General features: G+C 41.4%; 1 long non-coding RNA gene and 1 pseudogene across 1 annotated transcript; one reads left to right on the top strand and one right to left on the bottom strand.

Moving 5' to 3' along the window:
• Positions 1-454: 454 nt before the first annotated feature.
• On the top strand, positions 455-4,477 carry LOC101288415 (E3 ubiquitin-protein ligase RNFT1-like; annotated as a pseudogene).
• A 15,566-nt stretch (positions 4,478-20,043) lies between these two features.
• LOC125963982 (uncharacterized) lies at positions 20,044-24,374 on the bottom strand. The gene is made up of 3 exons (XR_007476431.1): positions 24,278-24,374; positions 22,798-22,865; positions 20,044-20,177 (listed from the first exon to the last, which is right to left on the bottom strand). It is a non-coding gene; the product is annotated as an uncharacterized LOC125963982 (long non-coding RNA).
• Between the last annotated feature and the right edge of the window lie 3,550 nt (positions 24,375-27,924).

Here is a 27,924-nt window from a genome sequence, read left to right as displayed (position 1 = left end):
AGCTCATTAAATCCTCGGAATGCAGAGTCAGTGAGAGGAATGCAAATTTTCATCTAGATTTTGACCCAAGGGCAATATATGCCCATCCTCCCTGCCCTACCTCATGTGAACCACCTCCATGGTAGGAGTAGCAGCCACAAGTCTATGCCTGAGGATACAGGGGGAGTGAAGGTGAGCAAATCAGGAGTCTCGTCTATAAATGTTAGGCCTCTCAATAACACCACGGGCAGATGGAGAGCCAGGGGATCAGAACTGTGTTGCTCCTGGGCGTCTGGGAGTCTGGGCCCTATTTATGTCTACCTTGCTTATCAAAAACTGAGGGAGAGGGATGGGAAAGGTACTTGAAATCTGTACTTCCTTTAGCTCAACAGTTATTTATACTGGGTTATACTGACATTGGAAAGACAACTATTTTGGCTGTCAAGCAGGGCTGGAGTTGTTGGTCATGGGGTTTGAAGGTGATGGCCCTGACTGAAGGCCTCGAGGTGGCATCTCCCGCTGTTCCTGCAATCGATACCTGGGCCTCGGTCCACTCAATGTCATGAGAGGAGACAGAGCCCTGAAGCAAAGAAATCTGGATCACAGAAAAGTATTCAAGGGTCATGCAAGCCAACGGTTGCCAACTGCACAGTCCTTCAGGAGCTGCAGGCAGTGAGGATGCCTTAGCCTCCCATGTGTCCAAACAAGATTGATAGGAGAAGCCTCCTGTTTTGATTCTGGAGATGTTCATATCCAGATGAACTCCATACCTAAAGAATGTGCTGAAAACCCAAGTTCCAGAAATATAAGGTCAGGTGTCCAGAGCTGTACCCAGGAAAGTGTACATAGTCGCTACAGAGTCACCTCCACCATGAAGCAAGGCAGCCTGATGATACTGACACGGAGTCTGGAGATCATGGTAGTAGCTCCTTCTCACAATTCCGATATCTCTTCAAGGGGATGCAAACTTCAAGGGGTTCTATTTATTTTTATTCTGGGTGTAAAACTTGTTATACAGCATACAACAGGAGTTGCCCTTGGAATTGGGCTACTTACAACTTTTATACATGCAACCAAAAGCATTTTAAATCAGGTTTTTCTAAGAGAAAGGTGCTCAGAGATTCAGTGTGCTTGGTTACTGGTATTCATAGCAGGATCTTCCATTCTTTCATATTACACCTTTTATTCTCAGTCACTTTATTATAGCTTAACTTTTAAAAAGCCTGCTCTAGACCCCATTCGAGCTTCTGGGAAGTACTTTGATTGCTGGAATTACAGACTTCATTCTGAAATTCCTCTTCATGGGCTTAAAATGCCTATTTTACTGGTGTCTTCTTTCATCATGCCTTTTCTTTTATTTTATATTTTTAATTTTTAAAATTTAAGTATAGTTGATTTACAATGTTGTGCCCATCTCTGCTGTACAGCAAAGAGACTCAGTTATACACATATAGATATTCTTTTTTAATATTCTTTTCCGTGTATAGCGCAGGGAACTATATTCAATATCCTGTGATAAATCATGCCTTTTAAATCCAAGGGTTACTGGCATATGATTTTAGAAGAATTATGTCACTATTACCAAACTTTTGTTCCCATACCAGTTTGCTTTCGTTACCTTATAAGCTATGGGGAGTTTGGTAATGTAACTAGATGGATTCTTGGGATATTGCTGGCTTTACTCTACCTCACACTAAAAGTTCTACAATTTTTTGCACGCCTAAAACTTTCAGACAGGGTTTTGCCAGTATTTTTTTTTGAATTTTATTTTATTATTTTATACAGCAGGTTCTTATTAGTTATCTATTTTATACACATCAGTGTATACATGTCAATCCCAATCCCACAATTCATCACACCACCACCACCACCACCCCGCCACTTTCCCCCCTTGGTGTCCATACGTTTGTTCTCTACATCTGTGTCTCTATTTCTGCCCTGCAAACTGGTTCACCTGTATTATTTTTCTAGGTTCCACATATATGTGTTAGTATAAGATATTTGTTTATCTCTTTCTGAATTATTTCACTGTGTATGACAGTCTTTAGGTCCATCCACGTCTCTACAAATAACCCAATTTCATTTTTTATGGCTAATATTCCATTGTATATATGTGCCACATCTTCTTTATCCATTCATCTGTCCATGGACACCTAGGTTGCTTCCATGACCTAACTATTGTAAATAGTGCTGCAATGAACATTGGGGTGCATGTGTCTTTCTTTCTTTTCTTTTTTTTTTTTTTTTTTTTTTTTTGCGGTACACGGGCCTCTTACTGTTGTGGCCTCTCCCGTTGTGGAGCACAGGCTCCGGAAGCGCAGGCTCAGTGGCCATGGCTCACGGACCAAGCCGCTCTGCGGCATGTGGGATCTTCCTGGACCGGGGCACGAACCCGCGTCCCCTGCATCGGCAGGCGGACTCTCAACCACTGCGCCACCAGGGAAGCCCTTGTGTCTTTCTGAATTACGGTTTTCTCTGGGTATATGCCCAGGAGTGGGATTGCTGGATCATATGGTAATTCTACTTTTAGTTTTTTAAGGAACCTCCATACTGTTCTCCCTAGTGGCTGTATCAATTTACATCCCCACCAACAGTGCAAGAGGGTTCCCTTTTCTCCACACTCTCTCCAGCATTTGTTGTTCGTAGATTTTCTGATGATGGCCATTCTAACTGGTGTGAGGTGATACCTCATTGTAGTTTTGATTTGCATTTCTCTAATAATTAGTGATGTTGAGCAGCTTTTCATGTGCTTCTTGGCCATCTGTATGTCTTCTTTGGAGAAATGTCTATTTAGGTCTACTGCCCATTTTTTGATTGGGTTGTTTGTTTTTTTTGATATTGAGCTGCATGAGCTGCTTATAAATTTTGGAGATTAATCCTTTGTCAGTTGCTTCATTTGCAAATATTTTCTCCCATTCTGAGGGTTGTCTTTTTGTCTTGTTTATGGATTCCTTTGCTGTGCAAAAGCTTTTAAGTTTCATTAGGTCCCATTTGTTTATTTTTGTTTTTACTTCCATATCTCTAGGAGGTGGGTCAAAAAGGATCTTGCTGTGATTTATGTCATAGAGTGTTCTGCCTATGTTTTCCTCTAAGAGTTTTATAGTGTCTGGCCTTACATTTAGATCTTTAATCCATTTTGAGTTTACTTTTGTGTAAGGTGTTAGGGAGTGTTCTGATTTCGTTCTTTTCCATGTAGCTGTCCAGTTTTCCCAGCACCACTTATTGAAGAGGCTGTCTTTTCTCCATTGTATATTCTTGCCTCCTTTATCACAGATAAGGTGACCATATGTGTGTGGGTTTATCTCTGGGCTTTCTATCCTGTTCCATTGATCTCTATTTCTGTTTTTGTGCCAGTACCATACTGTCTTGATTACTGTAGCTTTGTAGTATAGTCTGAAGTCAGGGAGCCTGAATCTTCCAGCTCCATTTTCCTTTCTCAAGATTGCTTTGGCTATTTGGGGTCTTTTGTGTTTCCATACAAATTGTGAGATTTTTTTGTTCTAGTTCTGTGAAAAATGTCATTGGTAATTTGACAGGGATTGCATTGAATCTGTAGATTGCTTTGTAGTATAGTCATTTTCACAGTGTTGATTCTTCCAATCCAAGAACATGGTATATCTCTCCATCTATTTGTATCATCTTTAATTTCTTTCATCAGTGTCTTATAATTTTCTGCCGAAAGGTCTTTTGTCTCCTTAGGTAGGTTTATTCCTAGGTATTTTATTATTTTTGTTGCAATGGTAAATAGGAGTGTTTTCTTAATTTCACTTTTAGATTTTTCATCATTAGTGTATGGGAATGCAAGGGAATTCTGTGCATTAATTTTGTATCCTGCTACTTTACCAAATTCATTGATTAGCTCTAGTGGTTTTCTGGTAGCATCTTCAGTAATCTCTGTGTATAGTATCATGTCATCTGCAAACAGTGACAGCTTTACTGCTTCTTTTCCAATTTGGATTCCTTTTATTTCTCTTTCTTCTCTGATTGCTGTGGCTAAAACTTCCAAAATTATGTTGAATAAGAGTGGTGAGAGTGGGCAACCTTGTCTTGTTCCTGATCTTAGTGGAAATGGTTTCAGTTTTTCACCATTGAGGACGATGTTGGCTGTGGGTTTGTCATATATGGCCTTTATTATGTTGAGGTTAGTTCCGTCTATGCCTACTTTCTGTAGGGTTTTTATCATAAATGGGTGCTGAATTTTGTCAAAAGCTTTCTCTGCATCTATTGAGATGATCATATGGTTTTTCTCCTTCGATTTGTTAATAACTGCCAATATTTTTTACACTACCAAGTTACAAAGTGGCTGCCAGTAAGAGGCAATGTTCAGATGTGGATGATATTTGTTCAATATGTCAAGCTGAATTTCAAAAGCCAATTCTTATCTGTCAACATGTATTTTTTAAAGAGAGAAAACTGTCCACTGTGCACAACTGTGATTTCAGACCATATAAACAAATGGAAAGATGGTGTCACTTCATCACACCTTCAAATATATTAAGTTTTGAACTTCATATTAAGGCCAAAAAATACTCATTTCATTTGCTTACAGTGACTATTGATAAAGGCATTAGAATGGATTTCAGGGCCAGAAGTTAAGAAAAATGTTTCCAAATAGTTATAGAGTATTATAATAAGACTTAAGTGTGTAGTCCAAATTAACAAAAGATTAAATGAAAGAACCCTATATTTTAAAATATACATAAGTAATGTTAGGGCTTCCCTGGTGGCGCAGTGGTTGAGAGTCCACCTGCCGATGCAGGGGGCACAGGTTCGTGCCCCGGTCTGGGAAGATCCCACATGCTGCGAAGTGGTTGGGCCCGTGAGCCATGGTCGCTGAGCCTGAGCGTCCGGAGCCTGTGCTCAGCAACAGGAGAGGCCACAACAGTAAGAGGCCCGCGTACCACAATAAATAAATAAATAAATAAAAATAAAATAAATAAAATATACATAAGTAATGTTCAACCTAATGCATATGCAACATTTATACTATCCTATTTGACAGATGACTGCAGTTAAATTGTAAATGTGTTTTCTTGTTAATACTACCAAAATGGCAACTGGATAACTAGAACTAGCGGTTTTAGAGAAATTCAGGTATTCTTTCCTTTCATTATTTTCACAACAAAGAATATTTTTCATAAAACTGACACACTTTACCTGAAAGTAGAATTTTCTTTATCATTCCTATTCGACTTTTATAATTCCCCTTCGAAAAATTCTAAAAATTTTTATAAAATTTGAATTTTTTTTTTTTTGCGGTACGCTGGCCTCTCGCTGTTGTGGCCTCTCCCGTTGCGGAGCACAGGCTCCGGACGCGCAGGCTCAGCGGCCATGGCTCACGGGCCCAGCCGCTCTGCGGCATGTGGGATCTTCCCGGACCGGGCACGAACCTGTGTCCCCTGCATCGGCAGGCGGACTCTCAACCACTGCACCACCAGAGAAGCCCTCGTGATCTTTTTTGTATAGCTATGGACTACCCTGACTATTACACACAGAAAAAAAGACAACTACTTGGCATCAATGGCTGATCAATGCATGCATCACCCGCTTCTTTGTACATTCACCATGTGGGAAATTCCCCTGTCTTCTATTCCATAATTTTTCCTCCTTCTTTTTGTCTTCTGGAGGGTATAATATAGTTTAAACTGAAAGATTAAACAAAGACATCTTAAGTGGAAGCACTCCTTATAGAAGAAAGCTCAAGATTGTAATTAAAACGTTGGCGGTATCATTGGATACCAGAGAAACTATCACCTTAGAACAGAGACTGGGCTAAACCCAGAATGAGGAAAATCTTTTTAAAGAATCATCTGCACTATGTATCAATCCATCTGCATTTTGTGTGAAAGGCAGAAGTTCAGAGGTCACATACTTTTCCTTCACACTGTGCTCAGATACAGTGTTTCTCCATGGGCATGCTATGGTAATGCAGTAGTTCTGTGTTATATAGAATCACCCCACAAAGCAGGATACCCAGTATCCCTAAATGCCAGCAGCACTCCTCAGTCTGGAAAAGCTGAAAATGTTCTGGGCACCACTGCTCTAATGTTTCAGAGTCCATTGCATAAACTATTTCCTCGGATCAGCATAATGATTCGAAACATCAGTAACATCTTCACTCTTCAGATGATGGGCTGAGGCTTGAAATGGATTGCTGGCTTTTCCACATGGCTAGTGAGGGGTGCTGCCGGCTCTAACACCAAGGAGCAGACTCTAAATTCAGCTCCTTTTCTAAAACATTGTGCTGCCTTTCGGTGGAGGCAGAGACTCAGACTTGATCTCAATCCACTAGTAAATACATGCAGGTGAATTGGTGTTGCTCTTGCTGTTATTTGTATTTCTAGCTTTCTTCTAAGGAGCCTGGGTCTTGTTAAATAGAGGACACTTTGTTCTGTGGGTCTTTGGTGGAAGGGTAGAGGTAGGAGCTAAGAAGACCTGGGTTAGTTTGGCTAACAGAGGGAGCAGATCATGGAGCTTCCAGGGATAATGAGGGATGAAGGGAAATAGGAAAGAGAGCCACTAGGACCTAGTGAGGCCTTGAGTAATGCGACATGACCTACCTTCCCATGCACTCTCACCCATGAGTCCCAAAACTTCAGTACAATGTTACTCATGAAACGCTTAGAGAGTGAATTTTTTGGTGTAAAATGGCAAGGGGCTGAGTATTACTCCTGGGTTGAGAGAGGCTAATGCAGAGACAGCACACCTGGACCCAGAAGCCAAAGGCAGGAGGTACCGTGAGGGTGTCAGTGACTCTGAGAATCAGCAGAAATCAAAGCAAGGCCTGGAGTTTTCACAGATGTGGAACTGGTGAATTTACCCAGACATCTGAGACTGGGGGAGCACCAGTTCACATCTGAATCGTAGGCGATTAAAGTGAGGGCCCAAACATTGCTCGGTTCTAGAATACTTTCAGGTGTTAGAGGGAGGAGAACCAATCTGTGTCAGAGATTATACAGCCTGAAACTTTCCCCAAGGCAGTCTAAAGATTTGTCTCCTTATTTAAGAAAATTCACACAGTATTTGAAGTGGCTGGTCATTTACTTTTCACACTGGTCAGGACCATAAGAGGAATTCTCTGAATAGAGTTAAAATTGGTGAATGTGGGGTGTGATGAAGAAATAAATGCCCTGACATCTATTCAGCTAGTGTCGCCAGACCTGTCACTTCCATAAGCAGGGAGAAGACAACCATTCCAGGTCGTTCTCTGTAATAAACACAGGATGCTTATGTAACTTTCATGAACAGATTTCATGAAAACGACAAAATGACAGAGAATGACTGAATTCACATATGGAATAAGGAGCAAATGTTAAACGTAATTATTATCCATTTATGATTATTATACACTAGGATTCTCATAAAAGCATCCAGTTTGTTCTCAATAAAAACTTGGTGAAACCTGGCTTGTATTCCTTTGGACACACCAGTCTGGTCTCATTTTCTTGCTGGAATGCTCTGGTTTGCTGCTTTTTTGTATTCAAGACCTTATTACTGCTTGGAAAATGTTCCTTATCTTTGCATGTGCACTAATCTTTATGTGAGAAGCAGGAGATGGTGCCCCTAGCTGCCTGCCCTGCAGCTGAGAGTCTCACTGAGATCTGGGCCTGAGTGCTGCCCCCTAGGGGTTCTCTGATGCACTGCCCTGCAGCCCTGGGGAGGATGCTCATTCACTCTAGGCCAGTGGTCACCTTCAAGGCCCCCAGTGTTCCAAGTGGTTCAGGGAGAAGAATAAGAGAAAAACCACTACTGATGCCAAATTTTGTGTTACCTTCTTCTACCCTGATGCTTCCCAAGAGGTCTCTCAATTCCCAATTCCCCCTCATGGTCCCCATCATCTTTCCAACCTCTTGCCCCCAGGCAGGCTTTGGCCTGACGTGTCCCAGACACAATTAGTCAGTGGCTGACTCTCATTCAAATAATAATAAAATATCAGAATAGCACTGCATTCTTTGAAGATGAACTTGACAGGCCTGAAATCTCAAAAGAAATCTTGCAGGGATGAAGCCTGGGGTCCCCAGTGGGCCTCTCCCTGAACCCTGGGCAGAGCTTCCCATCACAGCCAGCACAGTGGGGGAACATTCTACCCAGCTTACACTCTTTCCTCAGTGGCTCTAGATTTCTACTGCAACCTGTTTCGAATTCAATGTCTTATAAGGAAATGGCACAGAAAAGGAGCACAGCTACTGCTTAAGCAGGCAACTCTCAGGGTCCCAGAATTTAAAAGGGTTTAGAAAATATCCTAGAAATCACAGTAAAAGGGTGTTCAGAGACAAGTGTAAGACCCACCAAACAGTTCTATCAATTGAGTGAGGGATATTTACAGAAGGCGATCAGAGACCCAAAATTCCAAGGGAAAGAAACAAAACCATAAACTAAACATCTTTATCTAAATGAACTCTCTATGTTTGCAAGTGAGTCCTCTCTGGACTTTGAAGCATGGATTTGAAATTTGCATGGCATGGCAATCCACTGAAGCCAATTTGACCTTTTGGTAAATACGAAGTTTATCTGGTAAATGTCAATAGCCTCCAACCATTAGAAGTGGGGGCGATGGGGGAGCCTGTATGTTCCTTTCCCCACAACCGTGCTACCAGAAGGCATACTACAATGAAACCTAGTTTTAGAAAATATCCTGACAACACCTAGATATTTAGTCACATTAAGGGTCAAAGATAGTCTTAAGCCTGCTCTGTAGCTGGGGAGGTCCCACTCTTTACCCTTGGACCCTCTGTTCAGCATTTCCCATAAAAGGCTTAACTGAATTCAGGGCAAGCATATTCTGATGGCAGGTGTGGCCAACTTTGTGCTGGGTCAGGCATAGCGTGTCTCGTGATGGGGAGGAATGCAGAACCAATTCAGAGGTCTAGACAGCAAGCTTGAACTATCTGTATTCAGCAAGCTGGGCTTGCCAGGTGCTAATACTTCATTCAGGAAAGGGCAGTCATTCCGGTATGACACTACTAACCAGCCACCTATTTGAATACTGCTCATTTCACCAATTAAAAACTATTTTAAACATCCCCTATGCTAATCAATAACCTTCCTGGTATAGATTTAGCTAATTTTATGTAAGATACTAAGTGACCCAGCAAAGGAAACTATAAACAAAATGAAAAGACAACCTATGGAATGAGAGAAAATATTTGCAAACGATGTGACTGACAAGGGATTAATTTCCAAAATATACAAAGAGCTCATACAACAAAAAAATAACCCAATCGAAAAATGGGCAGAAGACCTAAACAGACACTTCTCCAAAAAAGACATACAAATGGCCAACAGGCATATGAAAAGATGCTCAACATCACTAATTATTAGAGAAATGCAAATCACAACTACAGTGAGGTAGCACCTCACATTAGTCAGAATGGTCATCATTGAAATGTCTACAAACAACAATGTGGAGAAAAGGGAGCCCTCCTACACCATTGGTAGGAATGTAAGTTGGTACAGCCACCATGGAAAACAGTATGGAAGTTCCTCAAAAAACTAAAAATAGAGTTGCAATATGATCCAGAAATCCCACTCCTGGGTATATATCCAGACGAAACTATAATTCAAAAAGATACATGCACCCCTATGTTCATGGCAGCACTATTCATAATAGCCAAGACATGGAAACAACCTAAATGTCCATCAACAGATGAATGGATAAAGAAGATGTGGCACATATGTACAATAGAATATTACTCAGCCATAAAAAGGAATGAAATGAGGTCATTTGTAGAGATGTACATTCACATCTCATGTGAAATAAGTCAGAAAGAGAAAAACAAATATCATATATTAATGCATACATGTGGAATCTAGAAAAATGGTACAGATGAACCTGTTTGCAAGGCAGAAATAGAGACACAGACGTAGGGAACAAACGTATGGACACCAAGGTGGGGAAAAGGGGAGTGGGATGAATTGGAGATTGGGATTGACATATACACACTAATATGTATAAAACAGATAACTAATGAGAACCTGCTGTATAGCACAGGGAACTCTATTTAATGCTCTGTGGTGACCTAAATAGGAAGGAAATCCAAAAAAGAGGGGATATATGTATACATATAGCTGATTCACTTCGCTGTGCAACAGAAACTAACACAACATTGTAAAGCAACTATACCCCAATGAAAAAAAAAGATGTGGTACATACATACAATGGAATATTACTCAGCCATAAAAAAGAATGAAATAACGCCATATGCAGCAACATGGATGGACCCAGAGATTATCATACTAAGTGAAGTAAGTCAGAAAGAGAAAGACAAATACCATATGATATCACTTACATGGAATCTAAAATATGACACAAATGAAATTAGCTACAAAACAGAAACAGACTCACATGGCATGGCATGTGAGATAGAGAAGAGACTTGACATTGCCAAGGGGTGGGGGCTGGGGGATGGATGGACTGGGAGTTTGGGGTTAGCAGATGCAAACTATTATGTATAGAATGGATAAACAACAAGGTCCTATGGTATAGCACAGGGAATTATATTCACTATCCTGTGGTAAATCATAATGGAAAAGAATATAAAAGAAGAATGTGTATATATGTATAACTGAATCACTTTGCTGTACAGATGAAATTAATACAACATTGCAAATCAACTATATACTTCAATAAATAAATAAGATACTGGGACTTCCCTGGTGGTCCAGTGGTAACGAATCCGCCTTACAATGCAGGAGATGCAGGTTCAGTCCCTGGTCAGGGAACTAAGATCCCATATGCCGCGGGGCAACTAAGTCCAAGGGCCACAACCACTTAGCTCATGCGCCTCAACTAGAGAGCCTGCATGCCACAAACTACAGAGCCCATGCGCTCCGGACTCCACGCGCCACAACTAGAGAAGCAAAAACAACCCACACACCACAACTAGAGAGAAGCCCTTGTGCCGCAATGAAAAGCCCACGTGCCGCAAAGTAAAGATCCCGCATGCCTCAACGAAGATCCCACATGCCGCAAGTAAGATCCGACGCAGCCAAAAATAAATAAATAAACAATAAATAAATCTTTAAAAAAAAATAAGATACTAAGTGACCATCTTAGAAGATCTTGATTCTGGCGAGGGTTCTTCATCTGTTGGTTAACCACCTTTGGAAGGTAGATCCCCAAACACAGCATTCTAAATGCTAGCTAACTGCTCTTAGAGGATAGAGTAACTTTGTATATACAACTACATCACAACGTTTATATTGAGGTCTTTTAAAATAAGGGTCACACAGACAATATAACACATGGGAACAGTGAAAAGGCAACAAAGAGTAAGACAGAGTTGGAAGCAAGAGAAACAGTCTTGACTGGCTGACTTTCTGCTTTGTGAATCGTGCCTCAGGAGATGCTGAGTCCCACGTAAGGACAGGCTCTCTTCGCTGGAGACTGATTTATATTATAAGAAGTAAAGCTTGATTGGGCTGTCTCTAAAACTTTTTATTTTGAGGACTAGAATCCCACTGGCCCAGAAGTATCTAGAATAAACCATATAGCTGTATTTAGAGATTTCAGAACCTTAGAAAGAGAATTTGAGGCAAGGGTGACAGAAATGAGTCTGTTCTTTGATTCAATTCTGCATCTCCACTTTCCTCTGCTGCTGCTGAAAAGCAATGAAAAACTCTAGTAAATAAGCCTCTGAAGGTGAAGAAGCATATTTCAAGTGTGTTATCAAAATTCTATCGATTAACAGAAAAATGTTACTGGTGAATCCTGGTTGAAAGGTAAAAATTTATCAGTTTTTTTTTAAGGCATTCTCCCTAAAATTTAAAACTATAGTTTTTGCTGGCTCAAATTCTTTGTAAGGTGCCTCAAGCCCTTTATAGAACAATGTGGAATATAAATGAAAAAAACACATACAGGTGCATGCATGCAAACACACACACACACACACACAACTGTAACTCTCATTGATACTTTATTTTAATATAAGGTTTAAAATTAAAATCAGGCAAGTGAAATCTTAAAATAATTTCACATGAAACCTTGGTAGTTTTAAAATTAGGTCACTCATCAAACACCAAGTAACCTAAACTTTGAGATTAAATCTCTTCTGTAGAACACAAATCAATGGATCTTTCCCATTTTGAGTCCTTTTTGGAACAAGGTGGGTATGGAAATACATACAATAGTAACAACAAAATAATATAATAATAATAGTAAATAAACCAACGCCTCAATCTTATGAAATAGGTTAGTCAACCTACAGCACTTCATTTTGCTATGCTTTCTTCAGCAGCTTTGATCTCCTAGTTTCATGGCTTCCGAAAAATGGCAGAAATAAATCAAGGTGCAATACAAAAGGTAGCAAAGGCAAGAACAGCGATTGTGTTTTTGGTTTCAGTGAGCTGAGACAGTAGCAGGTTCTGGCATTAATCTACCTGGTATTAGGATAATTTTTTCAAGCATCAGACTTTTTTAAAGAAACAAAACCCCTAAAGCCAGAGGGGCAAGATATGCACAGATTATGTGCAGGTTTGTGTGGAGGTCTGTACGGAGTAGACTATATTGCCTGCATGACATGGAGGAAGGGCCCCAGAAAACCCCTCTGTCCTCAGAATATCTCCCTCACTGTCCTGTCATGGTTGACTGAGCTTCTACCATTAAAGATTTTATTTGTTGGTTTTAAGATAGTGATTTTCTAACTCCTTTATGCTGCCAACATTCTCCCTTTTGATAAAATTTTATTCATAGGCCTAATAAAACAGATAAAAGCACAGATACTGTTGCTGAAGTAGGTGACCCATTGGATCAGCCCCTCACTCCCGCTGAGACACATCTGCAAACTGCTAGGGCTTATTGAAGGACATCTGAAAAACCATTGGGTTAAGACAGCTTCCCAATTGATGTGAACAAAGGGTTACAGAAGTTGGGAGATATCAATTCCTTCAGCCCTTAAGGGAGGGGATGGTAGGGGAGGCGTGGGTGGAGCTCTGGCCAAGCCCTCTGTGGCCCATTGTCTCTCACTTTTATTTACCTCAGTGTATGGGTACATTATTATAATTTTCCGTGCACTAGGCTAGGGCATTATGCTCTGATAGAGTTTATCACAATTATTACTGGTTATTAACACCTTAGCGTGAGCTTTTCCCTGCCAATTCTCTAAGGAAAGGAAGCATATATCAAGCTATTCTGGGTAGGGGAGATGTTGGAAATTGGGTCATAAGCCAGGAAGCTCTCAGGAGGGGAAGAATTGAGTGGGAGGCCACGGGAGAAGGCCTGAAGTGGGGTTCTGGATGGCCTGGAACCAAAAGGTACAATGCTAAGACAAGAGGAAGAGGACACTCTGGAAGAATCCGGAGGGCTCTGAAGTGAAGGCCCTGCTCTCCCATGGAATGAGGATCAGCCCAGCTCCCAGGTGTCAGCTCAACCCACATCGGGATCACGCAGGCAAACACAGATTTTACTCCTGAGAGAGATTTTTCACAAGGTAAGTGCTCATTTGGGAGACCCAGATGAGTGGATTATTCACCTGGAAGAAGGCAGACTCGAGTTGCAAAAGGTTAGATTAGTCATTGCAACTGGGGACCCGTCTCAGGCAGGCCCCGACAGTCTCCGACTGAAGAAACAGAGCTGCTTCCCGACTCCTCCCTCCCCAGCGTCCCGTCCTCTTCCTCTGTGTCTCAACTTCTTTTCCCATCGCTCTGACTCACAAGTGTCAGCCACTGGAGGGGCTCCCCATCTCCCAGCCCTCAGAGATCTCATTGTGAGCGGTTTCTTCTCATCCCCGTCCACTTAGTGTTGGGCACCAATCCAGACACGACCCACTCTTCCAAAGGCGCCCCCTGAGGTGCAGCTTCCTGGCAGGGACCTTCCACAGGCAAAAATGATGTGCCTCTGAGGACTGATACGCCAGACGGACAATCCGAGGTTTATGGTTTTCCAGAAGGGGTTCACAAAGCCCTGCCAATTCCCCTTTTGCCATTGGCCAATTCCCTTTCACTGGCTCTCCCTGCCTGTCATCTGCTTTGTCAGCCAAATCCCTTTTCATTTTTCTCAGCTTCATCTTGGACTCAGGCCTAGTAAGTCCTGTCAAGAAGATTCCTGACGTATGAAGTTTTATGTCTCTTCCACCACCATCCTGAGAGGCGTTGCCTGTCCTTCACCTCTGTGAAATGTTTCACGGGAAGGCATTCCCGTGTCTGAAGTGGAGCATATTGGACCGAAACACCAAGTGAACAGTAGCAACGTTATTATTTTCCAATGAGAGTTTAGATCAAAAGATGCAAAGGAGCAATCCTCCAAGGAGTTTCGGGGGAAGGGAGAAATAAGTGGAGGAAAAACTAAAATAGAGAACGTCCTTGTACAAAACTGAAACTCTTCAGTGAGAGTCAAAAATGACTCCAAAAATGGCATAGTCCTTTTGAATCAGGATGCTTTGATTTTTGTCTAAATCCACTCATCATCCAAGTCCTTCTGAATATTCTGGGCCTGTCCCAAATTCGCTGGCCTTTTTCTCACCAAATGGCTCATTATTTCTCAGCACCATCTTTAAGTGTTAGTGAACTCAACTCACCGTTGCTCACACACAACTTGCTGGGTCCACCGGAGGGACTTGCCAAATGCAGCTCTCTTCCCATGGGATAACCTTGGTGCCTATGTGGGTTTCTGTTGGTCTGTTTGTTTAACCTAACATTTATTGAGGCTGACTAGGTGCCACACACATTGCATGATTTACCTTATTTAATTCTCATAACAACCCTATGAGATCGGTATCATTATTCTCCCCTTTTGAGGATTATAACAGATGGAGAAACCAGCTGAGGCATTGGCTCAAGGACACAGAGCTATTACTAAGTGACAGAAAAAGAATTCTAGTTCAGGAGTGTCTAACCACAGAGCCTAAGCTCTGAAACACGGACACTCTCAATCGTCTCCTCCTTTGTTGAAGGAATTTAACGTAGAGTGAGTTTAACTTTTAAACTCTTTGTAGTTTGGGGATAGAAAATGCCCGGCCTGCAGCTGGCCTCAGAAAATACAACTCTCCAGCTCCATCACTCTTCAGATCAGCAGGAAAACCAATCTCTCTTAGCAGATCCAGCCGGGGGACTAACACTTCCTCAGCTGCCAGGCATATGGATGCTGAATGCAGCTCCAGACAACACCTCTGCAGAGGTTCCCTGCTGGCACAGCCCAGCGCCCCGCAGGTGATGCCGCTGCGCTCCGCTTCCTGTCCGCCAAGACTCAGTGCAGATCCCCCTTCGGGCCGCAGCAGTGCTTCAGGAGGAAAAAAAGGACGCTCACTCCTCACCCTTTGGCGCTACTCTTGAGTCGGGGCCGGTTACACACCAACCCGGGCCTGACCCGCAGTGATGCCGTCTTAGACGCGCTCACACTGTCACATCCCGAGGCTCCAGACTGCCCCCTAGAGGACGGGTTTCTCTGCTGCTCCCTTTAACCAGCTGGCTGCCGGTGGAGGCGGGGGTCGCGTGGCGGGGTGGAGCTCTCCCTCCTGTCTCCTCCTTCCCTCAAAGTATTAGTTTTGTTTAGGGGTTTCCTTGCCTTCCTTGTCCCTGGGTCCTGGCTGTGGTCACCCACTGACCCTTAGTTCACCTCAACAGATTTCAATAACTGAATCTCACGGAAGAGGTATTGGAGCTTTAGTCCCTTGCTTCACAGACCCCCAGAGTTCTCAGGCAAGTTTGCACCCGCCCCTCTCAGAAAAGTTCAAGCAGAACTTTTTAATAGTCTTAAAAAAATATTCAAGGTTCACTTACTCTGCTACAATCATAACTCAATTCTCAGGAGAAGCCTAACGACCTCACCGTAACTTGGCTTCTGCCATTTAGCTCTTAGATTGAGTTTTGCCCCACAAGCAACTTGGAGGCTTGAACTCTGTGAGCCCTTCCATGGCTGACAGGGCTCCTCAGAGCCCAGTAACTGCTGTTCACCGGCTGGGCCCTGGAACAGCCTCTCTGTTCCTTTTGCTCCTTTTCCTTTTCTTAGCGATGTTGGGCACAAGGGTGAGCAGTCCATTAACACTGGCAAGGCTGTTTGGGCTCTTCAGACGAGAGATGTCAAAGGCAGGATCCTGGGAGGGTTGCAATTATTATATTCTTAACCACCCTGCAGCCTTTTTGTACCAGACCTCTAATCTGTAACATTATAACGTAGCTGAATCGTATTTCCAATTGTCTATCTTCATCTGCAAGCCCAAGGCACATGGGGGTGTAGACTGGAGACTCAGGGTGAGCCTGGGAAGATTCAGAGGTTTTAAAAGGAGCTGATTAGCTTGGCATTTGGGAGAGAGTCTCTTCCCTTCTGTGCTCTCCTTTTATCTGATCCCAATTGGACTCAGAAGGCCAGCCAGCTCCCAGCCTCCTGGCCCAGCTGCTGCTCCCTGCCTAGGCAAGTAGGGCCATCCTGTTGGGAAGCGGGATGGACTACTTCCCTCTACCCTCTGTAGTCACCCTGCTCTTACCATATCCACCATGATAGGTTTTTCGTTGCCAAGGCTGGAAGGTGTGAGGAAGTTCTTTCCCCTTTGGGTACTATGTTTTGAACTCAATAAACTGTCATGAGGAGGAACAGACCATAAAAGTTACCATTTCTTAACTGACTTGTGTTGCCAGGCACTTTACCTACATTGTCTTATTTAATCCTCAGAAAACCACAGCAAAGGAGATTTTATTCCATTTCCCTACGTAGAGAATTCAAGACGAACAAGGTGCACCTAGTAAATAACTTACCTAGCAAATGATGGAGCAGGATTTTGAATCTAAAGTCGATGGTGTTCCCACCACTTGACTCTCCCTAATAGGCTGTGGCCTGTGGAGTGGGCTATGGCCTTCCCTCGGGGGAATTAGCCGAGGCAAAATCAGTACCTGCTTTTCTAATTGACTGCTCTTTTTTCAATCAAAAAATATGAAAAAAGATATGCCTAAATATTATAAATGTCATTTCAATGGATGATACTAATTTTAAAACAAAATTAAGTACTTCTCAAAGTAATCAACTCACTCATTTTCTCTAAGTATGGTTTTTATCTCACACTTGAAAAAAACCCTGAATTTCTAACTCACTCTCAAATTTTTGGTTTGGAACCTCCTCCAGTTTGTCTGTAGCACTAGAATGTTCTGCAGCTTCAGTATTGCCATCATGCTGTCAGCGTCTCTATAGGAGTTCTTCTACGGTGGTTAAAGGCACAGACTACAGAGCCAGGCTGTGGGCTCACCGATTTTGCCACCTATTGAGGGCAGATGGCTTCATCGGATTACTGTAAGGATCAAATGAGTTACTAGATTCAAAGTATTTAGAATTGTAAGACCTCGATGAATTTTAATTATTATTATAAAAATGTTTTCAACGGGTCTAGAAAAAGAAATTATCTATGACTGCTTTCTAGTATTTTTGCTCAGCTGCTGGTAGAAGACAATCCACGTGTCACCCACAGATCTGGGAGGACAGCTGAACAGTCCCATCTTTGGGCAGAGGATAGAAATAGGGTGGATAATAGCTGGGTATTGCTTAGCATTGTAATGAGATAAGACTCAAAGGACACGGAGACCCTTTTGATCCATCTCAGTATTTTATAATAAAAGTGATCACCTGGTCATAATAAAAAAGGCAAGTACTGTCTTTCTAGAGAGAGGAGGCATGTGTAATTTCAGAGGCATAGTTCCAATCATAGAAAGAAAACTGCATTTTATATTGGCAGAAAATAAAATGTTAACAGTAGTTATCTTTGAATAGCAAGACTATTATTAATTATCTTATTTAGTTTTCTGGGGCAGTTTTCCATCATTTCCAAAGTCTTTGATGAATATATTTCACTTTTACAATAAAAAAAGTTATAAAAAATAAAGTTACAGGAATTGTATAAATTGATACGCAAGGTTCTTTCCAGCTTGTTTACTCTCTGTCAACATTTATTTTGATAACAGTTATGATGTTTTTCCATCATTTTCTTTGATACACTAGTGAGACTGGCAAATTTAATACCTGTCTTAATAAACCTAATTTCAGGAGCAAAAATCATCATTGTTTACTTCTCTTCCGACACTGTGCCTCTGGCTGAGACTAAAGCTAGGAAAATAGGACAAAATCTAGGGAAAACACAGAGTTTAATGTAAATAAACCCCCATAAGAAACATAATATTACTTAGACCTAGCCCAGGCAAACTAATATTATTTCTTTGGGTTGAAGAGGCACAAGCGATTTGATCCTAATTTGTAACATTTGCTCAAACACCTAGTCCCTTCTAAAACCCACGGCATTCTACTAAAATTTTTTTACTTAATATTTTAAGTATGTCAGCCTTCCAAATACTTGTAAAACAAACTGAAAATTTAGAGTGAATAATGAGCTCAAAATATTTCAGGGGACCTCCCTGGTGGCGCAGTGGTTAAGAATCTGCCTGCCAATGCACAGGACACGGGTTCGATCCCTGGTCTGGGAACTAAGATCCTACATGCTGCAGAGCAACTAAGCCCGTGCACCAAAACTACTGAGCCTGCGCTCTAGAGCCCTCAAGCCACAACTACTGAGCCTGCGTGTCTAGAACCCGTGCTCTGCAACAAGAGAAGCCACCGCAGTGAGAAGCCCGTGCACCGCAACGAAGAGTAGCCCCCGCTCGCCGCAACTAGAGAAAGCCCACATGCAGCAATGAAGACCTAATTCAGCCAAAAAAAAAAGATTTCAGAACCTTCGGGATCAAATGAGAAGCTAATAGAAGATTTTAAACAATGGTTCCTTCTCACTGCTTCTAGTTTTGTTTTTCCTACAATTTAGAACATTCCTTTATAGAAGACATACTTGGAGATGCTTAGAATTAGTGAATGATTCAGGAGTGCACCTCCAGAAAGGAAAGTCCATTCTCCATTTATTTAAATCATTATTTAATGATAAACAAGTGAGGTGAGAGAATTTAGCAGTAGTCACGGTGCCAGCCAAGGAATAATTATAGTTAACATTTTTGTAGTATAGATGCTGGTCTAACTCTACACGTAATTAAATCATTTTAGCCTTGCGACAGCCTTATGAGAGAGGGTTTTGTTATCTTCATGTTACAGGGGAAGAAATTAAGACCCAGAGAGGTTAAGGGAGTTGTTCAATGTCACACAGTCATCAAGTGGCAGAACTAGGAACTGAACCTTAGGCAGACTGGCTCTTAACTTCTAGGCTATATTGCCTCAACTTGACTGCTAGAGCTAGAAGAAACAGACTTTGTGGACCACTGGACAGTGCCTGGGCTCTGCCACAACCACAGCTGCACCGGTAAAGGCCTGAAATACTGTAGATATGTCCATCTCCTAATCCTTGAACGATGGAGGTTCCCTTATTTGGGAAAAGGGTCTTTGCAGGTATAATTACATTAAGGATCTTGAGATGAGGAGATCATCCTGGATTAAACAGGTAGACTCTAAACCACGTATCCTTCTAAGAGAAAGGCAGAGGGAGGTTTGAGAGAAAGGCAGAGGGAGGTTTGAGAGAAAGGCAGAGGGAGGTTTGAGAGAAAGGCAGAGGGAGGTTTGAGAGAAAGGCAGAGGGAGGTTTGAGACAGACAGAAGAGGAGACGGAAGAGGAAGAGGCAACATGGTCACGGAGGCAGAGATTGGACTGATGTGGCCTCAAGTAAAGAAATGGTGACAACACCAGAAGCAGAAAGAGCTAAAAAACAGACTCCCCGCTAAAGCTCTTCGGAGCAAGAGCAGACCTGCTGGATTTTAGACTGCTGGCCTTCAGAACTGTGAGAGAATAAGCTTCTTGTTTTTAGCCACTTGTTTTGTGGTAATTTGTTACTGTAGCCTTAGGAAACTAATACTGTACTGAGCATCGTTATAGTACTTTTCAGTTTTCAAAATGATTTGGCACACATGACCTTATTTGATCACACACCCCTGCGCTCTGCAGTAATTTAGTCTGGGGACCTAGCTCTGCCACTAAATGGCTATGGGACCTTGTGCAAGTCACCAGCCTCTCTGGCCTTTATCTCTTCATCTGTAAAATGGAGCTAATAACAATGCCTGCCTTGTGCCCCTCACCAAGGCGTCGTGAGGATCAAAGGGAAAGAACACGAGTGAATGTACTTCCTATACTGAAAAGCTATTTTCACTTCTTACCTTTGGGTACCATCTAAACCATTGCCTGGAGGAGAATGTGGGTGCCACGAACACATCGGGAGGGCCGTGGACATGCTACTGCTACCTCCTCTACCAGGACCGTATGCAGCTGGAACCCTCTGGAGGTTGGGAGTGAAGCCTGGGGGTGGAGAGACAAGGAATCATTGGGAAACTGGGACAGGGACTGAAGCTTGACAAGACTGAGCTCTGCCACGAATTCAGTCATCTCATGAGCAGAGGATTGGTGTCCCAAGGCTGATTTCTCAAGAAAACATATGGTCTAAGAGCAGGAAGGCAGAAAGGTCTGTTCCCCATTAGCCCTTGTCCTCTGCATGGTCAGAAGCCAAAGACCACCCCAGAAGGTGTGAGTGGAAGTTCATTTTCCTGCTGACCTTTCAGTCCTGAGCTTTTGAGTGATGATGGTTCTGAAAGGTGGTAATTAGTGCCAATTGAGGTGATGCTTTTGTGAAGCTGACACCTCTCCATTAGGAAATGGACTAAAGCCAGTGGACCAGCAACTCAACCAGGGGAGAAAAAGCTAAAAAATCAGTGCCTGGCCAAACTCTGCACAATTAGAGTCTTCCTCCAACCATGCTCTGGTGCACAATGGGAACCCTTGCAAGGCTGAAAATGGGAACGCCAAGGTTGAATGCCACCCTAAGCTTTGGCATAGACATAAACAATGACAAGGAAAAAGAGACACAATGGGCGAGAGAATAGGAATGGGGGCAGGATAATTCAGTGTGTTTTTGCGGGGCAAAATAAACCCAGGCAGAAGAAAATAGCACGGATTAAGCCAAAGGCACTCATCTAAATTCGGTACGAAGCAATTTCCTGATTTTTAATGAGTTATGTCACTTGCATTCTGTCAAACTTCTTGTCTCCTGTTCTTACGTTCTTTATTTAGTCTCCACAGGTACCCAGAATTCTTCTAAAACTTGGCATCATCAGGAACAAAAGCTTCACTCAGGTTATCACAACTTTGTAGCCGTTTTCCTCTTTTTCCTTGAGCCCCAGCCAAACCTTTTTCCACACGTAAACACAGTAATCTTCTAAAAGACAAATCTGAATGTGTCACTCTCCTGCCTAAACCTGTCACTGCTTTGCTATTGCTATTGTACCAAAGATAAAAATCTAAAATCCTCAACATGACATGTTCTGGCTCTGAGACCTCACCAAGCCAACCTAGTACTGCTCTCCCCATCACTCTGTACTCTCCTTTGCACTTCTGTTTCCTGGATCTGGGTCTTCAAACAAGTTATTCATATGTGTGCATATATGAATATATATACAGACGTATATGGAAATGACCAAGTTTGATATATACCTAACCAAGTAAGATATGTTCCCTTTGACTAGAAAGCTCTTTCCTCTGCACTTTGCCCGGCCAACTCCCACTTCTGGTTTCCAACACATGGAATGGTCTTTCCAGATCACCCACCCCCCCATTTAAAATCATGTTTTCCTTAATATTCTCTCCCATAACACTATTCTTTCCCTTAATAACACTTACCATACTGCTATGTATTTCTTTGCCTTTTGCTTCTCGCACTAAATTGTTAACTCTAGGATGTAGGGACATAAATGCTTTATTCCCTGCAGTAAAGCCAGATACTTTATCCCAGCCCTAGATATTCTGAGATTCAATTGGTCGGGAATTGGTCAGGGGTGGGGTTTGGGCCCTGGCATCTCTTCATTGTTCCTTGGGTGATACTAGTGTGCAGTGAGGATGGAGGACTATTTACACAGTCTACCCTCATCATTTCAGGAAGGAAGTAAATGAAGCCCAGAGAGGTTATGTGACTTGCTCAAGGTCTTCTAGTGGTGGAAACAAGGACGCAGTTCTTTCAGAGCCTGGTCTCTTTACACACTATGATGTCCCTTCACTTAACCTGGAGAAGCTCTGTAAATGAGGAGGGAAAGGTTTCTCACAATTTTTGCATTCTTGGTAGGATAACCAATTTGTACCTGTTTACCTGGGACTTCCCTGGTTTTAGCAAGTTAAGAAGGGGAGAAAATGCTATCTGCCTCATAGCTGTTGTGAAGGTTAAATGACCTAACGTACGTAAAGCACGTGGCACAAAGCCTGGCATGCACGTAGTAAGAGATCAACTATTGTTAGTTTTTAAAACGATATAGGAGTCTTTGGAGACAGGCTACCAAGGTAGAAACTCTGCCTTCCTCCCACCCTCCCTCCCTTCCTTCCTCTTTGTTCTTTTTTTCCTTTCTTAGTACAGGTGTAAATATATAAACATAGAATGGAGATGTCTCTTAGCAGTTGTGAGCACACTAAAATCCTTTTTTTTAAACCGGTACTCATTACTGTCTGTCAACTTTAAATGCCACCCAGACGTCTGTAGGTAGTGTAATTTCTCCCTGCCAAGTGAAAGCATTCACAGTGCTCAATCTGCTCAATCATTAAGCAGCTACTTAAAACAACTCTTTCAGGGCCTCTCCTTCCCTTGGGCATCCATGCTTGTAACTCTGTCAAAGTGCCTGTTTCCTGGAATCTGGCTTCTGCAGACTTCCCAGATGTTGGTATGCCAGACTAATTATTTTTCTAAGGCGGCACTGGTGTCCTCAGGATACCAGCTGAATTTGCTCCATATGGTAGCTCTGGGAAGGGCAAAATGCTAATTATGTAGAACTTAGGCCATTGATATTTGTTTGTTTGTTTATTATCTGCACAGGCCAACCGAGGGATAAACTTGGAGGCAACTCCAACATGGTAACTGGGGTGTTCATTTAGTTAGTCTTACCTCACTTGTACTGGCGATCTTTATGTCTTTAGCAAATCCATATTAGAAATGGTAGTTCATTTGTGGAACTGTGAACGAAACAGAAATGCAGCAAATCAGAGATTTTTTGACGATGGGACTTTGAAGATTATCTCATCCAACCCCCTTGAGAGTACAGCTCATTTAATATTTTGTTAATGTAACATTTTGCAATCCACCAGGAAATTCCTCTAATCTTATCATCACCCATCAATTGGTGACAAAAGGATTTGGGGAAGGAAAGCAGCTGCAGATTTTGATGCGGGAGGGCAGTGGGCAGGTGAGGGGGGAATACATCTTGCGAGATATGCCAGGGAGAGGCTCAGCAAGGAAGGAACAGTCTAGGGAGATTGGCAATCAATAAATCTAACATTCTACAAAGCCATAAAAAAGAATGAATTCTATATATGTACAACAGGGATGGATATCAAAACAATTATGTGAGAGAAAGAAGCCAGATGAAAAGAGTATATAGTGCATGTCATTTATATACAGTTCTAGAAAATGTAAACTGATCTATAGTGACAGAAGCAGATCAGTAGTTGCCTGTGACTACACAACCACTATCCAACTGGCTCCTGAAGTAAGAAACTTGGTATCACCCTTGAGCCCTGCTTCTCCCTCCCACTCCCTGTCCCATGACTCAGTTGCCAGGTCCAATAGATTCTACCTTTTTAATGTTGTTCACAATCACCTTTTTCTCTCTATTATCATGGTCACCCTCTTAGGTCAGAGCTTCAAACATCTTATCTATACATTATTTTTAGTAGCCTCCAACCTATCTCTTTACCTCTATTTCCTGCCTGTTCTAATTTATCCTCTGTACTACTGTCAGAGTAACTATTAAATGTTTTCTATTGTTTAAACATAAAACTTCCCCAATATAAAGCATTTTTAAATTGTTTAAAATAATTAAGAAATATGCATAGAATTATAATACAAACATGTGTTATATGTTTGTGTCTATCACCCAGAATTAAGAACTGTTCACATTTTGGAATTTCTATTTGGCATAGTTTTTGAAAAGAAAACTTAAAATGAAATCATCTTTGTTTTCTTCTCCATCTACCCTACCAATGCTTCCCAGTTTCTAACACTGTCATTGATCACATATAACTGTATGTACTTATTTAGCTCATGTTTTTATACTTTTACTAAACATATGTATCCCTGTGTTAAAAATGAAATAAGTGGTATCTGCAACTTGCTTTACTACAAGTCTTTGAGATGTATGTGTTTTGATAAATATAAAGATGAAATTGACTCTATACTGCTATATCCTATCATATGAGCATATCATACTTAATCCATTATCTTATGAGTAGGGCATTTATGTTGTTTCCAATTTTTTGCTACTAACAGCAATTCTTAATAAACATTATTGTATATATCCCTGTGGTAGGATGAGAGGTGAACCTAAACTTATGCCCATACCCTAATCTTCTGAATCTGCAAATATTACCTTTTATGGCAAAAGATGTGATTAAATTCAAGATCTTGAGAAGAAGCACTTATCTTGGATTATCCAGGTGGGCTCTAAATGCAATTACATGTATCCTATAAGAGAGAGGCAGAGGGAGATTCAACACCGCACATACAGAGGAGAAGGCCATGTGAAGATGGAGCAGACAGAGAGCCACGTGGCCACAAGCCAAGGAATGCCAATGGTCACCAGAACCTGGAGGAGGCAAGGAATGGATTCCCCCGCATGGCCTCTGGAGGGAGCATAATGCTGCTTACACCTTGGTTCCCAACTCCTGGCTCCAGAACTATGAGAGAATAAATTTCTGTGGTTTTAAGCCACCAGGTCTGTGGTAATTTGTTATGGCAGCCAAAGAAACTAACATGCTGTATAATGTACTGTGTTTACTATTACATTGTATAATCATTTTCCAGGATTTAAATTTAGGAGTTGCAGGGTATGTACATATTGTATCTTGTGTAGACGTTTAGAGGGCATTCTAATTTACACTCCTCACAGCAGTATATGATGTTTTTCATTTCCCACAATCTTGTCAATGTTGGTATTGCTAGACTTTAAAATCTCTGCCAATTCAAAGTAGTATTTCATTGTTATTTTATTTGCATTTCCCTGATTACTTGTTAGGTTGAGAATATTTTTGTGTGATCCTTGGTCATTTGAATTTCCCCTCAGTGAGATTCCTGCTTATAATCTCCATGCATATTTATTGGATTGTTTACATTTTTCTTATTTCAGTAGTTCTTTACATTTTTGAATGTAATCAAAATTACTAACACTAATCCTCAGTCTGTTACCTATGGTTCACATATCTTCTACAAGTCTTTGGATCCTTTAACAATGATATTTTAAGGGAAAGAATTTTTAAAAACTATCAAATTTTAAAGATTTCCTAAACTTGTTCTTTGAGTTATTTTTTTTGGGTTTTGCCTAAGAAATCTTTCCCTACATCCAAGTCACAAAAACTCCTCTATACATTTTTTTACAACTGTCTTAAAGTTCTCTATTTTTCACATTTGATCTTCAATCTATTTAGAACTTATTTGTGAGAACAGTATGAAGTTGGAATAACTTCATTTTTTCCCATATAAAAGTCACTTTTACCATTTCTCCACTCGTTTGTAATACCACCTCAATCCCGTACCAATCCAATAAACTGTCATTTCTGGGTCTCTATTTAGTTTCCCAAACTATATGCCCCTTGTAACTGCCAGACTGCTGGATTACTAAGGGCTCAGGAAGGAATTGCAAATGACCACTAGAATAAAGATCCATCTGCCTGAATCAAGAAGGCACAGGGAGGGATCCCCAGGATGTAAATTTTCAAGGAACCCGTGGAAATGCTCCCTGGGGGAGAGTCAGCTTTAACCATCAGCTGAACCCAAAAGTGCAAGGCTACCTAGCAAACTAAGAATTACCCTGTCCTTTTATTTTTCTCTCTCACACCCTTCTCAATTCTGGCTGGGCCAGAAACTGTAGCTAGTAAATGGGGGAGAAGGTGGGGAGCAGAGAGAGCTGAAGTCAATCACACCCATATCACCAGAGGCAGATGGCCACTAACCAGGCTTTGGTACAGTGAATGGAGAGGAGTCCCACCTTTCAATAAATTTTATTTTTATTTTTTAAAATAATGCCAATGTACTGCTTATTTATTTATTTTTAATTGAAGTATAGTTGATATTATATTAGTTACAAGTATAATGCATAGTGATTCTATATTTTTATAGATTATACTCCATTTAAAGTTATAAAATATTGGCTATATTCTCTGTGCTGGACAATATCTTCTTGTAGATTATTTATTTTATACATAGGAGTTTGTACCTCTTAATCCCCTATCCTTATCTTGCCCCTCCCAACTTCCCTCTCCCCACTGGTAACCACTAGTTTGTTTGCTATATCTGTGAGTCTGTTTCTGTTTTGTTATGTTCATTGGTTTGTTTTATTTTTTGGATTCCACATATAATACACAGTATTTGTCTTTTTCTGTCTGACTTATTTCACTAATCATAATATCCTCCAGGTCCACCCATATTTTTGCACATGCCAAAATTTTATTTTTTTTATGGCTGAGTAATAGTCCATTATAAAATGGAATATGTGTACACACACACACACACACACACACACACACACACACACACCACATTCTCTTTATCCATTCATCTGTTGATGAACATGTAGGTTGCTTTCACATTTTGGATATTGTAAATAGTGCTGCAATGAACATTGGGGTGCATGTATCTTTTCAAATTAGTGTTTTCAGTTTCTTCAAATTTTAAAGGCTTTGAACTCTATCTGGGACTAGACATTATAATTTCCCAATGGAGACTATAATTGAGAACTTAAAGTGATTTTAAAATTATCCTTTGCCTAGGAGTGAGCAGGCAATGAAATCATGATTTCAGACCTACATCCTTCATGAGCAGGATAAAATTACCCCACTAAATAAATTTGGAAGGGTCATTGGTAGGAAAAATAAAGTTGTATCTGATCACCTCCCAAAGGTTATGTAGTCCCCATACCAGTTACCTGTTACCCTCATCTCATCTCCCTCCACTCTTAAATCTCTCTTCTTTCAGTCACACAGTCACTTACAGTTCCTTAAACCAACCCCACTGGCTGACACCTCCAGGCTTTTACACCTGATCTCCTAGCCTTTAATGGCCTCCTCCCTTCTTCCTCTTCTCCGTCTGCCTAATTCTTACTTATCTTTCAAAACATTGTCTCTCTAATAGTGCCTTCTCTGAGATGCATTCTTTAACCTCCTCCTTCCCAGCTGTATTTAGATCCACATACCTACATAATAAACCTCATCACATTATTATAATTGCTGGTTTCATGTGTTCCTCTCCCACCTGTGAATGTCTTATCATACTCTTGGTGCTTAGCATAATGCCTCCAACATAGTAAGCATTCAGTAAATAACTGCCAATGGTGGGTGGTAGGGGTGAGAATAAATTAGGAGCCAACTCCCAGGAGTCTTCTGGGAAAGCCCCAGGCTTCTGGAGGAGAGTAGAAGACCTCTGGAAGTTGTAGAGTGGCCCATAAGTCAGGAGAAACAGCACTGGGTGGCACAGAACAGACCACATGGGCATGACATGCTCGGAAGTGCCACCTTTGAATCCTGAAGGATTTTTCTGCCATGATGGGCTCAGAGACTACATTCAATTCTTTTTTCAGGTCTTCTGAAAGTTTGGATTGGGGGTATGTGGAAAGAGCTAGCATTTTATAGGCATTGTTAAGACTTTTGTTGACTTGAACCTAAGTATGTGAGAGAAGAAATGACTTAGATACCAAAAGAATGTTTTCCCTAGGTTCCAAAGAGATGCTCAAGTCAACATAATTAAATGAAAGAAAATTTAAATAAAATCTGTAGGATGTGTCAGGACCTGTGCTTGGTGCACTGCTTGACTCAGGAAAGAACTCTGAGAGTCATGAAGAAGTAACAAGTGTCTCTGATAGAAAGTCTACACAAGGAAATCCATTAACCTAGAACACACAAAGACAATGAAAGATGTGAAAATCTGCGTGCGTGCACACACACACGAAGTTTATATCAGCATTTCATCACCGTCTCTCATGAATAAGTGCTACTTTCTTGATTCTGTTCCCTGTAAACAATCTTG

Source organism: Orcinus orca, chromosome 3 (assembly GCF_937001465.1).
Source record: "Orcinus orca chromosome 3, mOrcOrc1.1, whole genome shotgun sequence".
NCBI lineage: Eukaryota > Metazoa > Chordata > Mammalia > Artiodactyla > Delphinidae > Orcinus > Orcinus orca.
The sequence above is the reverse complement of the archived record's forward strand: the minus strand, read 5'-3'. Positions and strand labels throughout refer to the sequence as shown.